We start from the raw sequence: 16934 nt of genomic DNA on the forward strand, positions 1-16934 counted from the left end.
CTGGTGTCACTTAATTGCAGTTACACAAGAAGCAGCACATACACTTAACAGCAAGAGTGGCACCTCCAAACTACTTCTCTGAGATCTCCTCTCAACACTGCATTTCGACCTTCTCGTTCCTGATTTTGCTATATGTGGGTGTTATTTTATATGTTATATGGCAGGATTAGGTAGGTTATTTTTGGAACCTGAGAATGCTCAAAATTTTTTCCATATAAATTATAGTAATTGCTTCTTCACATTTTACCATTTTGGCTCATGAGAAGCTTCAAAGAAACAGTCACCCTTCAGCCAGAAGGGAGACATGCTCTTATTTCCAAAGCCTTTACTATGTGCTAGGAACTGTGCTAACTACCTTATCTATGATCTCGCTTAAACTCCCCAGAAGCTCTGTGAAGCACGCATTGTTAAACCTGTCTTAATTTATGGGTAACGTCAGGCAAATGGCCTGGGTCACACAGCTGGATGAGTACCGGAGTAGGGTTTCTAACCCACATTGCTTGACACCAAATGTGACCTTCATATTGCATCTGTACATGTATCTAGCAGTAACTGCAAAGACTTCTTATTATCAGATTTATTCAAATTTATTAAAACAGCAGAGAAACTGTGAATGAAAGTTGCTTGTCTGTGGTATAATAAAATAACCTATATCACTGGGCTGGAGAGACAGTACAGGAGGTAAGGATTGCAAGCAACAATGCAAGCTGCATTGCGAGCTGCAAGCAAGAGTGCATTGCATTGCAAGCTGCAAGTAAGATTGCATTGCATTGCATTGCAAGCAGCCAAGCTAGATCGATCCTTGGCATCCATTGTAGTCCTCCTCAGCACCACTAGGAGGTGTCCATTCTGAGCGTAAAGTCAGGAATAACCTCTGAGAGCCATCAGTGTAACAAAATTTTTTAAGCATAATAATAGATTTTTTTAAAAGATTAAATGACTGGGGCTGGAGAGAGAGTACAGTGGGTAGGCCTTCCACATGGCTAACCTGGGCTCAATCCTCAGCATTCCATACAGTTCCCTGAGTAACACCAGTAGCAATTCCTGAGTGCAAGCCAGTAGTAATCCCTGAGCATCGCAGGGTATGGCCCAAAGGCCATAAATAAATAAATAAATAAATAAATAAACATCATTGCTTGTGTTATATCATTCTTCTAACGAATCATAGTAGAATTAGCATAGACAGAAACATTCTTTTTATTCCCAAATATAAGAATAACCCCTGTATTGCCGTCGCATTCCTGACGGGGGCGACAGTGAGCTCTATGCCACAAACCACACTCCCACTGGGAGTCTTCAAGGTTTATGTACTAGAGTTACTGCCTTTTTTAGTTTCACTGATCACTGTCCTCCCGTTGTTCATCGATTTTCTCGAGCAGGCCCAGTAACGTCTCCATCATGAGACTTTGTTGTTACTGTGTTTGGCATTTCGGGTACGTCACAGGGAGTTTGCCAGGCTCTGCAGTGCGGGCGAGATACTCTCGGTAGCTTGCCGGGCACTCTGAGAGGGGCGGAGGAATTGAACTCCGGTTGGCCATGTTGGCTGCGTGCAAATTTGGTTTGTTGTTTTTGTTTTTTGTTTTATTTTGTTTTGTTTTGTTTTGTTTTGTTTTTAATCATGGGTGGATTTTCATCTTTTTTATTTTGTGCACATGCACTAAAATTATTTGGGTAGCAGTCACTGTCACTGTCCTCCAATTGTTCATCGATTTGCTCAAACAGGCACCAGTAACGTCTCACAACAAATTGTGAGACTTATTGATACTGTTTTTGGCATATCAAATACGTCATGGGTAGCTTGCCAAGCTTTGCCATGTAAGTGAGATACTCTCAGTAGCTTGCTGGGCTCTCCGAGAGGGGCTGAGGACTCGAAATCGGATAGGCCATGTCAGCTGTGTGCAAGGCAAACTGCCCTATCCGCTGTGGGTTGCAGTATCTCAGTAATATTTCTGTTTAGTGTTAAGCTTAATAGGTTTTACAGACTTATCTAAAGACACATATCCCACTTGGGTTTCTTTTTTTTTATTTTTTATTAGTGAGACACCAGGAGGTACAGTTGTAGACTTACAAATTTTGTGCTTGGTTTCAATTATACAATGATCAAATACCCATCCCTCCACCAGTGCCCATTTCCCACTACCACAGATCCCAGTATCCCTCCCACCCCAAGCCCCCATATCCCACCCTGCCTCTGAGGCAGGGCATTTCCCTTTGTTCTATCTCTCCTTTTGGGTGCTGTGGTTTGCAAAAGAGGCATTGAGTGGCAATCGTGTTTGGTCTATATCTACTTTCAGCATGCTTCACCCATCCTGGGAGGATCCTCCCAACACCCTTTATTTGGTGTTCCCTTGTCTATCTGAACTGCCTTTTCCCCTATCATGTGTGGCTGGCCTCCAAGCCATGGAGCAAAATTCCTGGTACTAATCTCGGCCATTTTTGGGTGTTAGTCTCCTATTTTATTACTTTATGTTCCCCAGATTAATGCAATCTTTCTATGTCTATCCCTCTCTTTCTGACTCATTTCGCTTAACATGAAAGTTTCCATATAGTACCACTTGTATGTAAATTTCATGACTTCATCTTTTCTAACAGCTACATAGTACTCTATTGTGTAAATGTACCAAAGTTTCTTTAACCAGTCATATGTTCTCGGGCACTCAGGTTTTTTCCAGATTCTGGCTATTGTAAACAGTGCTGCAATGAACAAACAAGTGCAGATGTCACTTGGACTATACTTTTTTGCCTCTCTGGGATATATTCCCAGGAGTGGTATTGCTGGATCAAATGGGAGCTCAATTTCTAGTTTTTTTGAGAATCTCCCATACTGTTTTCCAAAAGGACTGAACCAGTCGGCATTCCCACAAGCGATGAAGGAGGGTCTCTTTCTCGCCACATCCACGCCAGCACCGGTTGCTTTTGTGCCCCAGAAAATCAAGTACCTAGGAATCAACTTAACTAAGGAAGTAAAGGACCTGTACAAAGAAAACTACAAAATGCCACTTCAGGAAATAAAAGAGGACACAAGAAAATGGAAAGATATCCCCTGTTTATGAATCGGGAGAATTAACATTGTCAAAATGGCAATACTTCCAAAAACACTGCAAATTCAACGTGATCCCTATTATGATACCCATGACATTCTTCAAAGAAATGGAGCAAATACTCCTGAAATTCATATGGAACAATAAGCCCCCACGAATAGCTAAAGCAGTTCTTGGGAAAAAGAAAATGGGAGGAATCAACCTCCCTAACTTCAAACTCTACTACAAAGCAGTAATAATTAAAACAGCATGGTACTGGAACAAAGGCAGAGCTGTAGACCAATAGAAAAGGGTTGAAAATACTCACATCTCCCCCCAGCATATGATCATCTAATCTTTGAAAAGGGGGCAAGAAAAGTGAAGTGGAGCAAGGAATGCCTCTTTAACAAATTGTGCTGGCAAAACTGGATGGCTACATGCAAAAAAGTGGGCTCAGATCTCTGCCTAACTCTATGTACAAAAGTAAGGTCAAAGTGGATTAAAGACCTCAACATCAGACCGGAATTTATAAGGTACATTAAAGAAAAAGTTGGCAAAACTCTCCATGACATTGAAGCTAATGGTATCTTCAAAGATGTCACACCTCTGGCCAAGCAAGTGAAAACAGAGATAGACAAATGGGACTACCTTAAACTAAGAAGCTTCTGCACCTCAAAAGAGACAATCCCAAAATACAAAGACAGTCTACAGAAATAGAAGGGATATTTGCCAAATACGCATCCGACAAGGGGTTGATAACAAGGATATACAAAGTACCAGTTGTACTCCACAAGAAGAAAACATCCAACCCCATCAAAAAATGGAGCGATGAAATGAACAGAAACTTTCTCAAAGAAGAAATCCGAATGGCAAAAAAAAAAAAGAAATCCGAATGGCAAAAAGGCACATGAGAAAATGCTCCACATCATTAATCATCAGAGAGATGCAGATCAAAACCACAATGACATATCATTTCACACCACAGAGACAGGCCCACATCCAATTGGGTTTCTCTTACCTAGAGTGGAACATCCTGTTTGAGAAGAGTTGATATCTAAACCTCATGTTTGTTTCAATTCAGATATTCTTTTTTTTAGGCACTATGTTCTACAGAGTTATTCAGAGTTAGCTTTTAGACCTACGATGTTCCAGCACCAATCCCACCACCAGTCTTCTTCCCTTCATCAGGGTTCCCAGATTCCCTCCCACTTCCTCCCCGAGGTTGCCACCTTGACAGGCACATTTTTAAGTTTGGTTGTTGTAGTATAAATCTCTTCTTGCAATGCTGTTGACTGTGGTTTGGGTGTTTCTCAATATTACTTCTCCATACCACCAATATGCTTGACCCCTACTCCACATTGTTTCTCATCAATCTCTTCTTACTCCTCAATTCCTTTACTTCTCTGGGTCAAGGGTTATCTAGGTATCCTCCCTTTTGAACACTGCATCCCTTGTCCAGTTATTTTGTGTAGCACTTATCAGTGAGATCATCCTGTGTTTTTCTTTTTCTGGCTTACTTCATTTAGCATGATATCTTCCTGTTCCATCCATGTTGTAGCAAATTGCATGATTTCATCATTGCTGAAAGATGTATGTATTCTATTGTGTCTATACACCATATTTCCATGAACCACTGATCTATCATTGGACCCCTAGATTTATTTCATATCTTAGTTATTGTACTAAGTGCTATGAATAATGCTGTGCACATGTCATTTTGAATGAATTTTTTTGTATCCTGGGGGGATTCCCAGATTCTTTAGATTGGCAAGTTCTAGATTCTTCCCAGAGATTTTAGGAAATCATCTAATATAATACCCCTCCATTTGTAACAGATGAAAAATCTAAGACTCAATGGGTTGTTGTGGCCCCTAATATTTTTTTCTGATATCTCATTTTATAAATCTTTCCTGAATATAAAGATATCCCCCAAAGAACTGTAAGTTTTTCTAGCTAAGTTTCCTCTATTTATCTATGACTTCTCTTGACAACATATGGAGAATGGGGAACAGTTTTTCCAATATTCCCCGGGGGCATTCTGTTCTAGGGGGTCAAAAATATTAAATATTGTCAATTTTATATGTAGTTTCTATGACCAAAAAGATACCACAAAGAACAAGCTTTGCATACAGAATGCCAGGGGTAATATCCCTGGTCACATGGTCCCCAAGCCCCACCAGGAGTATGACCTTTGATCTCTGAACTGGGGGTGGCCCCGGGGCACTACTGGACTAGGCCCCAAAACAAGAAGAAGAAAAAAGCAAATACAATCCGTATAATCCATTGCTAGGCATGGAAAGCCATGGCTCCTATGAAATGCCTTTGTTTTCTTACCATATGGTTCACTTTAAAATAGATATTATAAAGTCAACAGATTTTACTGTGTAAATCAGTGAAACACATACAGCTAATGACCCACAAACATGATCCTTGAATTTCTGTCTCTTACAACACCCTTAGAGCACCTTCATGAATTTCCCAAATTTCCCTGTTTTGGGTGTCAAATTTGTAAGAACATGAATCTTGCACGTGGGAACAGCGTTGCCAGCAACTGAGGCTTACAAAGAGGGCAGAGAGCAGCAAGGTTTCTGACACACAGGCCTTCTTTCATGATCTGGACTGGCTAGCCTTTTACATGCACACAGGGAACAGAGATGACCCAGTGTAGGTATCAGTGTGTTAATGACAGTGCAACGAAGAGAAGGATCAGGGAATGTGGCTGCTAAGTGTACAGATGCTCCCTTCATGAGGGGTCCCTTGGTGAGTAAAACCACCCATTAATCACTTATATGGGGGGAAAGTATACAAGAAAATCACAGACTCCTCCAACAGCACCTATCCTGCTCCCTCCATCAGGTGTGTGGACCACACTGGCTGGTGACCTGCCCCCCGTGCCTACATCCCATCCTAGAACCCCAACGCCAACTCCCGCCCAATATCTCAGGAGACCTGTACCCCGCTCCCAATCGCTACTCCTCCAGTGCCACACCAAATTCTTCCATCAGCACCAGTCCTGCTCCCTCCATCAGGTGTGTGGACCCCTAGCATCACCCCTCTTCTGATCATCCAGAATACCTCTTAAACCCCTAACCAAAAAACTGCAAAACTTATTTTCTCTGCACCCCACATTTGAGATCCTAGTTCATCCAGTTCTCGCACATACCAACTATCAATAAGTCATGGCAACACGCAAAGATAGCCCCAATGTCTCTTTCCTCTGATTCACTCTACCTCATAGATCCACTTTCTATGTACTTAGAGGTGGAGCCTAAGCTTCTGGAAAACTCCAAAACCAGAAAGGAATTGCTGAGATTGAGCTAAACTGTTCTGGACACAGAGTAAATCATTCCAAAGTATTCTCAAGCTTTGCTCTGGGCACTGAGCCTGATCATTATTTTGTAACTGATTTACTCTACCCAGAAGTCTGCTTCAGCGACCTTCTGTGAGAAGTAGGTAGACTTACGTAATACTCTGCTGGCCAACCAGAAAATTAAATAAGAAACTCATCAGGCCCTGGAGTCTTAGTCTCAAATGCCAAGCAATTTAGAATAAAGTGTCACTCTTTCCAAATAGAAACAGTGTCTTCCAGTGTTTAAAATTTAACAGCATCACATAGAATAACAGAAGCAGTTCAAATTTCTAATACCAGCACTATCCTGTGATTCTCAACAAACTGGGTCCCCCCCTGCACACGCACACACACACACTTTATTTAAACACTGGTTTACAAAGTTACATGATTATTTGTTACAGGCATTCAATATTCCAATATTCCAATCCCACCACCACCATCATCTTCCCTCCACCATTGTCTCCATTTTCTCCAACCACCCTTCAAGCCTGCCTATATAGCAGGCCCACATGTTTATTTTATATAGCTTGTTACCACTAAATGGCTAATGAAATGATCAAAAATTATTTCTGTAAAAGAAAATTTGCGAAAATTGTTGTATCTCACCATGGGGACATAATTTCAGGCCTTCTCTGAGGGTTTACTAAGCTGTTGTTGCAAGTTAAGACTTTTGTGTTGAGGTTATTGTTAGTCAAGAATGGGGTAAAAAGTTGGTTGGCTTGTTAAATCCAATTCAGTCTGGTGAGCTGGGATGTGAGTGTGAAGAGTTTGGAGATGTTGTGCAGCCACTAATGCAGACACATGCTCCAGAAAACCCAAAATATTTTACTGAGCAACCTGGCCAGAGGCATGGCGGTGGCTTTGGGGTGTGGTTGGGGCTGCCAGGGCTTTGCAAGTGCAGGAGCTGGTGCCACCCACTCTGAGATCACCCTGGGGTCTCAGCCAAAAATGGGTGTCTGAGAAAATTTTGATCTAGTTGATCTCTTTCAAGATTTATTGATAAGTCTCTGGAACAAGGTCCGTAGAAGAGCTTATTAGACAGCAGAAGTGGTCTAGGGGGGTGACTGCCAGGGTTTCCAGAAGTACAGGGATGTGGGGTAGGTTGTCCATCCTGACTCTGAGAAGGCTGGACTTTTCAGCCAAAAAGACCTGGGTATCTGAACTTTGGGGCAGATTATGTTCTCTGTGACACTTAGTCCTGGGGCAGTTGTTCAGCAGACAACAAGCTTCTTTGAGGGAGGGATGGAGTTTCCTTCCAAACAGTGCTCATCCTCTGCCCTGTTGTATAACCCAGACATATCAGCATTCATGCAGGTGATTCAGTGCTGCCTGGGTCCAGAACTTCTGGGCTTCTAAGGATCACACATATAGGTACTTGGAGGTCACCAGGGGCACAGCCAGCAGTGTTCCAAAGACCATGCAGTGCCAAGGATCAACTCAGAACTCAGAACATGCAGGGCACATGCTCTGACCCCTTGAGCTACCCTCCCAGGCTCTAAAGAGGTCCTCTTCTTCTTTTCTTCTTTTTCTTCAAGTCACCATAACTTACAATACTATCAATGATAGGTTTTGTGCACATGAGAATCCAACACCACAGTACCTCCAGAGAGGTGCCACCTCAACCTATGCCTCTATCCTTGGTAATGCCTCTTACCATGGTAAGCTGAAGTGCACAGGCTCTGTTGCCTTTGAGCATCTGTTTGTCCCTGACTTTTCTCCTTTATATTTTACATAGGAGAGAGATCATTCTCTCTGAACCACTCCTTCTGACTAACTTCATTCAGCATGATTCTTTCCAGGTACATCCACATAACACATTGCATGACTTCATTTTTCTTACAGTCAAGTAGTATGCTACTGGGCATCTGCACCATATCATCTTATCCACGCATCTGTTCTTGGACACTTGTGTTGCTTCCAGGATTTGTCTGTTGTGAATAGTGCAGCAATGAGCATAGGATGTCTTTTCAGGATAAAGTATTTTGTCCCCATGAGGTATATAACAAGAAGTAGAATTGCCAGATGATATGAAAACTCAATTCTGAGGTTTTTGTGAGAAATATTCATATTGTTTTCCCAAAAAGTTGAACCTTGAGTAGGTTTTTTTAACCTCTCTGAGCTACAATTGTCTAATTTGTACCAGGGACCAATAAAAGTTCTATCTCAGAGGTTTAATAAATGATGTAAAATATATGAAAATAATTTAGAATTTATAACATAGGAGCCAAATAAATTTACTTTTTATTATATTTATTTTTTTACTTGGTCAGTCTGCCTCTAATACTAAAGTTCTGGTGACAGAATAACTGCTGATGATGCTTTGTTCGTTTATAAAAAAAATGGTTTTCTGGGGTCAGAGTGATAGTACAATGGGTAGGGCTCTTACCCTGAATGCAGCTGATCCAAGTTCAATCCCCAGGATCCCATATGGTCCCCTGAGCCCACGATTGCAGAGCCAGGTTTGTAATCCCTGAGCATTGCCAGGCATGGACCAAGAAACAAAAAAAAAAAAGAAAAAGAAAAAAATGTTTTTATCATCTCACTGTCAGTTGCCTAGCCCCTACAAACTCCATCTCCACTACCTCCTACTGTCCTTGAAAGCAAGGCAAATTACATTCAATAACCACATGGAATTACAACCCTCCACATTCTCCTGAAAGTCAAGCAATGCAACCATCAGTGCTCTCTGACAATACTCAGAATCATGGCTCTGACAAATACTGCTGTCGAAGTTCTCTGTGCATGAGCTGTGAGGCCCCAGAACTTCCCTTTATCACACATGGCTTCAGTAACAAGATGGACACTAGCTGATGCCTGAGCCAGTCTCAGAACCATGCCATAGAGTCTTGAGCGAACATGAAAGGTCCTTGAGTCCATGGACGAAGAGACTGCCAGGTCTGCCCACAGAGTTCCTGGTCAGTAGAGTTGAGGGGGAGCTGGTCATTTCTGTATGACCAGTATCCCAGTGAGACTGAAGATTATAATCAGGGACCACACTTTGCAAACCAGAATCAGGACACTTTCTCACCCCTTCAAGCTCACTTTCTCCTCCCCAAATCTCATAGATCAGCTGTATCCAGCCACCCACACATCAAGCAAGGGATTAAAAAAAACTCTGTTCATGTATTGCTCCTTAATTTATTTAAAAACATAGGAAGAACTAGCTGGAAGGGCTGGAGTATATAGTTTGCATGTGTTTAATTCCCACAACTGACTGTTTCCCAAGCAGCACCAGGAGTGACCCATGATCTCTGAGGACCAGGAGACCCTGAGCATCACACATGTGACTCCAAAGCGAAAAAGCAAATTCCACTGAAATCCCAACAAACATTTGATAAACACAGCCTCCCCCTCATTCTGACTGCTCCACTCCTTCCACCCACCCACCTTTTTCCTTCCAGTTTCTGCCTCTATCTTTGTAAAGATGCACAGGGCTCTGCATCAGTTCGTACAACTCCAGCTCTGCTTGCTTACACGTGCCTATTTGTGTTTTTCCTTCTCCCCCATTAAACTACAGAGTCCTTGAATGTCTTTCTCTCTAAGACACCTCATTGCCTAATAAACACACAGTGGGTGTTGGATAAATCAGTTGACTGAGAGAATGTTGATTATTTTATTGTAGCCACAAAGCAAAAGGGAAGAAACAGATATTGCTGTGAAAACTTTAGACTTTGCATCAGAGACCAAAGTGTGTTTATTTTTACAGCATTAATATAACCAAAAGATGACTTTCCACTCACATGTCAATATGTGGAATGTTTCCGATGAGCATTTTGATGAGCTTTGATGCCATTCTCAGAAATGCCATCTGTGCATCTTCTTCTCACATAGTTATTGACATGAGTAATTTAACATAAGGGAGTTTGTTGCCTTCATGTAGGGAATTGAAAGAGATACTCAAATTTTAGAAATATTAGTATCAGTGGATTCAACTTTTAGTATATAGGACGCTTGTGTATTTGCACCAAGTACATCAATCTTTTCAGAATTAAGTAAAGGAATAGTGAGTTTGGCCCTCAAGGCCATCAGTAAGAACATCTTGCAAGAGTTAATAATTAACTCAGAAATTACTATTATATGTTGATTTACAGATCACATGAACCTAATCCATCAAAGGATGAGATAATTATTGGTTTTATCTATTGAACGGCTAAGAGATGAACTGTACTCAGTTAAGGCCACAGCATATTATCAGTCTTTCCCAAGAAAGCAAAGGCTAATGGGAGCCAATCACAAAGCAAAGCTTTCATCCCTGTGTCCTCTGAGATCTACAACATACATTAAACATGACACTGGAGATCAAATATTTACCCAATTCTGTGAAAGAAGTCAGAGTTATATCTAGTCATAATTGATGTGGTAATGCTGTCGCCTTTTAAGATTTTTCTTTCCTTTTCTTCTCTTTTTAATAATTTGATTCTCTGAGGCTGGAGCTATAGCACAGCAGGTAGGGCATTTGTCTTGCATGCAGCCAACCCAGGTTCGATTCCCAGCATCCCATATGGTCCCTTGAGCACCACCAGGAGTAATTCCTGAGTGCAGAGCCAGGAGTAATCCCTGTGCATCGCTGGGTGTGACCCAAAAAGAAAAGAAAAAAAAAGTCTTTAAAAAAAAGTCTTCTTATCCTTTCCTTTTCTGGTTCCTAAATGAAGGATTTTGCTGGTACATTCTCATTCTCAACATTTTCTTTATTTCAACCTAAGTTTTTCTAATGTCCAATCTGGAAGGAATAGTGAGCTGAAGGGAGAATAAGTGTAGGTTTTTATATATGTAGGTTATCAGACTGTAAAACTCTGAACATTTTTTGCAAGTTATTTTTGCTATTATTACATTCATAATAAGGTGTGATGACAACTTATTATGATTGATTGACTTCTTTCCCTGATTTGATCCCTGGTGTCATTTTTAATCCACTAGTCATATCTGACTTTCTAAAAGATATGTTGTCATGCAATTGACCCAGTCTTTCTAATATCTCCTACATGCTTACAGCCAACACAATTCTTGCTACTAATTAATCTTTTCCCAGGAGAAATTAGGACTATAGAGAATACAAGGTATTATTTTCTCTTTAAAGGCTAAAATCGTATTTTGCTATGTCACAAGCAGATTTCAAACAAGTCAGACCTTTTTTAATGTTTGATTAATTTTAAGTGGCTTATTTTTATGGTGTATTAATTTGGTATATTTTCAGTGTTGCAGTACAATTACTACTGAACTGTTAGCTAAAACCTCCATTACATCACATAATTGCCATTTCACTTTTATGGTAGGGAGCTTTAGGTTCTAGTCTCTTAGTAACTTTCAAGTTCATCATTCAGTGTGCACATGGAATATTATGCAGCTGCAAAAAAAGTGAAAGCATGCAGTTCACTGCAACTGTTTAGAAGGGGAGTGTATTATGTTAAGCAAAGAAAGTCAGAGGAGATCAACTACTGGATGATTTGGTCATCTATTGAATATAAAAAGAAAGAACAAGGGAATGCACCATATCAAACAGTGACAAACTCTTGGTCTTGGAATACAAAACTGACAAAGAGTTGGGAGAGTGGTAGGGAGGATGAAGAGCAGACCAAAAGTGACATAAAGGCAGCAGTGAATGATCATGGGCATTTTGGTGCTGGTATAGTACAGTAACTTCACATATCAATGCTATGATCTCAAATACTACCTAAACTAGAATAACAAGATTCTAATTCTATTGATTGTAATTACAGCCCTCTCCAGAATCAACTAATTGCAAGCTTGTCACTTTAAACAACATCCTTCATTTTCCGCAGCCCTCCGACCCTGGAATTGATCTACCTTTCTGTTGCTTGGGGTTTTATGTATTTCGGGGGGGGGGGGGGCAATTGGGGAGGTAGAGTTATTCTGAAGTGGGTCCAAAAATTCTGGCTGTGCTCAGGGCTTACCCCGGCTCTGTGCTCAGGGATCACTCCTGGCTCAGAAAATAATATGTGGTGCTAAGGATTGAACCCAGATTAGCTAAGCGCAAGGTAAGTATCTTATCTACTGTACTATCTCTCCAGCCCTATACTAAGTTTTAACAAGTTTAACTTCTTGAGATTCCACATATAAGAGATATCAGAGAACATTTGTCTTTCTCTGTTCAAACTAGTCAGGCTCTTATCTCATTGGAGTGACTGTAAAACCAAAGAGAGAGGTGTTACATGAACAATTACAGTCAAGAAAATCAGAATAGCCCTGATCTTCCACCACTATTCCAGCAGCACAGTTAAAACCAACTTCAAAGGAAACCAGTATTTGGAGCAATCCCAAGAAGATGAGACTTCAGTCCGGTTAAGCCACTACCAGAAACTGCAGATAACATGAAAGCAACAGTCAACACAAACCCAGTCTCTACAAAAGTTAGAAAATATTAAGGAAAAGAGATCAAATTTTTTTCTGATAAAGCACTTTTCTTCTTCCAGGATCCTTTGTGCCTGATTTCCCAATTAATGCTGATTTCTCTAGCCATTAAGTGCTTCCTAGATTTTGGAATTGTTGAAATATTGTAATCAGTGGGGTAATAAGCAATTTATTTAAACTAATAAAAATGCTTAAAATCTCGTTAATATTTTAGTGAGGAAAATACATAATTATATATGCATATGTAAGTATAATTTGTATATGAACATTTATATGTATATGTGAGTTAGACCTTACATCCTTATAAAACTATAATGAGGGGGTAAAGAGAAAGTACAACAGGTATAGGCTCCTGCCTCACATGTGGCCAACCCAGGCTCAATCAATCACTAGCATCACATATTGTTCCTTGAGCTTCACCAGGAGTGATCCCTGAGCATGGAGCTAGGAGTAAGCCTTGAGCACCATAGGGCCCCCCCAAAATCGACAATTTAGTCCATTTTCTGAATAGTACAGAATGCAGCAGACCTGACTCCATCCCAGCACCCTGGCATCCTGCTGCCCTGGAGATCTTTACCCTACTCCACTGGGGGCCTCCTGAACACCCCAGGCTTGGCCCAAGTAATCCCTGACATTGCAGGATCCAGAGCACCTCATCCTCTGGCATTGGACCACCAGCCTGGTGAGCCAAGAACTCTGAGGAGGAGCCCCTAGCTCTCCCAAGAATGAATTGGAAGAGGAAAATATTCATTAACTATTTTTTTCAAAGGGGGACAGGACAATTAATAGCTCAGTGATCTAGTGATCTGAGTTCAATCCCAATACCTCAAGATGCTCCAGGCACCAATAAGGTGATCCTCATGGTCCGGGCACAGCAGGACCCAAGCAGCTCTGGACCCTTGGTCACAAGCTCTGAAACAGCTGATTCATGCAGTGGCTCTGGGTTCCCTGAACACTGCTTGAGAGGAGAGGGTGAAAAGGAGAACAAGAGAGAGAGAGAGCGAGAGAGAGAGAGAGAGAGAGAGAGAGAGAGAGATAATGCTGGCAATTTAGCATCTCTGCAACTGAGCATTCACTCTCTTGCCATAAATGAAGAGTCATCGAGGAGTTGGGATCTTCCTGTACAGATTAACTCGAAATGTTTCAGGCTTTATATTTCACAGTTTTCCTTGAACTTTCCTGTTTGCTTGGTTGTTTTGGGTGTTTGTTTGTTTGTTTGTTTGGGTTTTGCATGTTCCACATATCCCAGGTCTGTTTGTTTTCACTCAGCTATTCCCTTCTATAAAATTAATTTTATCACATCTGAAATCTTTACAAGTTCTCAAATACATCATTTTATCCAACAGTAAACTCCCAGAATGCCTCTGGCTATAATATTGCCAAGGACTTCTGAATTCATGTTCCTTCAAAGTGTGATGCTTTTGTGAAAACATGCCTCAGAGAATGTTTGAATTCTGTCTTGATCTCAGCTACTCTGTGGGAACCATGGCAGGGGGCCGGGGGGTTATGGGGTTGTCATTTGGCAATATGGTAGAATACATACAACCTGTGAAATCAAGTCAGAGTTCAAGTTCTTCCTCTACTTAATAGTAAGCATGCGGATGATCTATACTCAGGAGATCTTACTCAAAACTGCCAAGCCTCTGCTTTCTCATCTATAAATTAGACTGCCAAGACCCTTATTTGTAAAAATTTAAAATAGCTCTAACAAATCACGAAAACCGCATTGATGAAAGTTGGCTATAGTAAACTCTCAGTGATTGTGATTTGTAATTTTTCTGGTTGCTGGCTTTTAAGTAACTTTTACCCTCTAAGGAAAAAAAAGTCCTTTTTAGGTCTGGGAATGGAGTTCAGGGGTAGAGTGCTAGTCTCACATATGTGAAACCCTAGGTTAAATTCCCAGAACCATGAAAAGAAAGAAAAGCCTCTTTTCAAAACAGTTGAAAAGTAAATCTCTAGGAAGCCAGAGAGATACCATAGGAGGTATGTGCTTGACTTGCATGCGATCCCCAGCACCCCAAAAGGTCCCCTGAGCTCCACTGGGAGTGATTCCTAAGTAAAGAACCAGGAGTAACCACTGAGCATCACCAGGTGTGTTCCAAAAATCAAATAAAAAAACAAAAAGTACATCACTATTTCTCCCCACAAGTGGTCCACCCATATTACTGCTAGTAGACAGTGCTTACTTTGTACGGTATGAGGTACCTGAGAAGAAAAGTCGTCTAGTAAGAAAATATGTCAAGGAGATTAATACCCAAGAATAGCCGAGATCAGTACCAGAAGGATTACTCCATAGCTTAGAGGCTAGCCAGGCATTCTAGGGGAAAGGGCAACTCAGATAGAGAAGGGAGCACCAAATACAGGGTGTTTGGAGGATCCTCCCAGGAGGGGAGATGCATGTTGAAAGTAGACTATGGACTGAACATGATTGCCACCCAAGGTCTCTTCTGCAGATCACAGCACCCAAAAGGAGAGATAGAACAAAAGGGAGTGCCCTGCCACAGAGGCAGGGTGGGATGGGGGGGGTGGGTGTGGGAGGGATACTGGGATCCATGGTGGTGGAAAATGGGCACTAGTGGGGGGATGGGTATTTGATCATTGTATAATCGAAACCCAAGCACAAAAGTTTGTAAATCTACAACTATGCCTCATGGTGTTTCACTAATAATAAAAAGAAAGAAAAGAAAATATGTCAGGGGCTGGAGCTATAGCACAGCGGGTAGAGCATTTGCCGTGCACGTGGCCAACCCAAGTTCTGTTCCCAGCATCCCATATGGTCATCGGAGCACCATCAGGAGTCATTCCTGAGTGCATGAGCCAGGAGTAACCCCTGTATATCACTGGGTATGACCCAAAAAGAAAAAAAAGAGAGGGGGGGAGGGAGAGAGAGAATGTCATTCCTGCATCTCAAGATTCTCTCAATTTGTAAGTAAAGTAAAGTAAAGGCCCTCCCGTTGATCATCGATTTGCTCGAGCGGGCCCAGTAACGTCTCCATTGGAGACTTTGTTGTTACTGTGTCTGGCATATCGAATATTCTCGGTAACTTGCCAGGCTCTCCGAGAGGGGTGAAGGAATCGAACTCGGGTCAGCCATGTTGGCTGCGTGCAAGGCAGACGCCCTACCCGCAAAAAATCACTTAATCACTTAACTTCCCGTTAGTCGTCGATTTGCTTGAGCGGGTGCCAGCAACGTCTCCATTCGTCCCTGTCGCGTGCCAGTGTAGCCCAATGGCATCTGTTCGCTCTGGGAACATGAAGAGCCTCAAACCGATCATTCATGATCTTGATGAAGAAGTCTGACCATCTGGTAGGTGGGCGGCCACGCGGTCTTTTGACATCCCGTGGAATCCAGTTGGTAACAGCTCTAGTCCAGTGGTCGTCTTTAAATCTCATTACGTGACCAGCCCATCTGATTTTTGACATCTTGGCAAACGAGACAGCGTCCCTGATTCTTGATCGTCAACGGAGGCCGGAACTCCAGATTCTTTCTCTCATTTGAGTGAAACGTGATATTCCAAGCATAGCTCTTTCAATTCCTCTTTGGGAGACCCGAATAGCATTCTCATCCTGTTTACATAGGGCCCAGGTCTCTGAGGCATATGTTAATGCAGGAAGAACAGTGGAATCAAAGAGATGTGCCCGGAGCCGGAGGTTCTTCGTCCTCTTAGTTATTTCTTCGATGCTCTTGAAGGCGTTCCAAGCCGCTCTCTTCCTCCTGTGCAGCTCGGGTGCCAGGTCATTTGTCATGTTGACTTCTCGACCTAGGTACACATCGCTGTTGCATTCGGAGATGGTCGTTCCCTTGAGAGTGAATGGGGCGTCAGGAACGAGGCTGTTTCTCATAAACATTGTCTTCGTAAGATCCTACCTTTCCACACTCATGGTCAAAGTCAGCCAGCATTTGTGCCGCTTGGCTAATGTTTGGTGTTATTAAAACAGTGTCATCAGCAAAGCGGAGGTGGTGTAGTTGCCGACCATCTATCTTCACTCCCATTCCTTCCCATTCCAGTCATCGCATGATGTTCTCGGGGGTGGCACTGAAGAGTTTCGGTGAAATGGTATCACCCTGCCAAACCCCTCTCTTGACATCAATGATTACTTCTTTGTAGAATGGTGAGATACTGGTAGTGAATCCGCAATACAGCTCACGGAGGATCTTGATGTATTGGGCTTGAATGCCCTGATTGGCTAGG

Source organism: Sorex fumeus, unplaced genomic scaffold (genome assembly GCF_029834395.1).
Source record: "Sorex fumeus unplaced genomic scaffold, SorFum_2.1 ptg000038l, whole genome shotgun sequence".
Taxonomy (NCBI): domain Eukaryota; kingdom Metazoa; phylum Chordata; class Mammalia; order Eulipotyphla; family Soricidae; genus Sorex; species Sorex fumeus.